Source organism: Chrysochloris asiatica, unplaced genomic scaffold (genome assembly GCF_000296735.1).
Source record: "Chrysochloris asiatica unplaced genomic scaffold, ChrAsi1.0 scaffold00423, whole genome shotgun sequence".
Lineage (NCBI taxonomy): Eukaryota > Metazoa > Chordata > Mammalia > Afrosoricida > Chrysochloridae > Chrysochloris > Chrysochloris asiatica.
The window spans coordinates 724,902-726,195 of NW_006408941.1; the positions used below are offsets into that span (position 1 = coordinate 724,902).

A 1,294-nucleotide genomic window follows, 5' to 3' on the forward strand; every position below is an offset into this window, starting at 1 on the left:
CATATTTGTGTCCATTCCAAAGAGAGGTGACCCAACAGAATGCGGAAATCATCGGACAATCTCTTCGATATCCCATGCGAGTAAAGTTTTGCTAAAGGTGATACAGAAATGGCTACAATCATACATTGCATTGACAAAGAACTTCCAGAGGCTCAAGCCAGATTCAGAAGGGGCCGTGGAATGTGGGAAATCATTGCTAATGTCCGATGGATCTTGGCTGAAAAGCAGAGAATATCAGAAAGATGTTTACCTGTGCTTAGTTGACTATGCAAAAGCTTTCAATTGTGTGGCTCATGACAAGCTATGGACAACATTGCAAAGTATGAGTATTCCAGAACACTTTATTGTGCTCATGAGGAATCTCTACCCGGACCAAAAAGCAGTTGTTTGAACAGAACATGGGAACACTGAATGGTTTAACATTTAAAAATGTGTGCGACAAGGTTTAATTCTTTCATCATACTTATTCAACCTGTATGCTGAGCAAATAATCCGAGAAGCTGGGTTCTATGAAGAAAAATGTCGCATCAGGATTGGAGGAAGACTCATTAACAACCTGCGATGTGCAGATGATACAACCTTGCTTGCTGAAAGTGAAGAGGACTTAAAACATTTACTGATGAACATCAAAGAGCACAGTCTTGGGTATGGATTACATCTCAATGTAAAGAAAAACAAAAATCCTCACCACTGGACCAATAAAAAACATTCTTATCAATGGAGAAAAGATTGAAGTTGTCAAGGACTTCATTTTCTTGGGTCAACTGTCAACACTCACAGAAGCAGCAGTCAGGAAATCAAATGATGTATTGCATTAGGCAAATTTGCTGCACAAGACCTTTTTCAAATATTGAAGAGCAAAGATGTCAGCTAGAGGACTAAGGAGCGCCTGACTCAAGCCATGGTATTTTCAGTCACCTCATCTGCATGCGAAAGCTGGACAGTGAATAAGGAAGACCATAGAAGAATTGATGCTTTTGAGTTACGGTGTTAGAGGAGAGTATTGAAGGTGCCATGGGCTGCCAAAAGAACCAATAGATCCATTTTGGAAGAAGTGCAGCCAGAGTGGTCCTTGGAGTCCAAGATGGCCAAACTTGGTCTCTCATACTTCAGACATATTGCCAGGAGGGACCAGGCACTGGAAAAGGATATCATGTTTGGTAAGGTGGAGTAAGAAAAAGAGTAAGATCCCCAACGAGATGGACTGGCCAAGTGGCAGCATCGATGGACTCAAGCGTGGCAACAGTAGTGAGGTTGGCCCAGGATCGGGCAGTGTTTCATTCTGCTGTGCATA

The 1,294-nt window shown here is 42.1% G+C and overlaps 1 protein-coding gene across 1 annotated transcript in view; it reads left to right on the top strand.

Moving 5' to 3' along the window:
• GSS (glutathione synthetase) overlaps positions 1-1,294 on the top strand; it is a 30,202-nt gene that overhangs the window by 26,487 nt on the left and 2,421 nt on the right. The gene's annotated exons all lie outside the window — the stretch shown is intronic.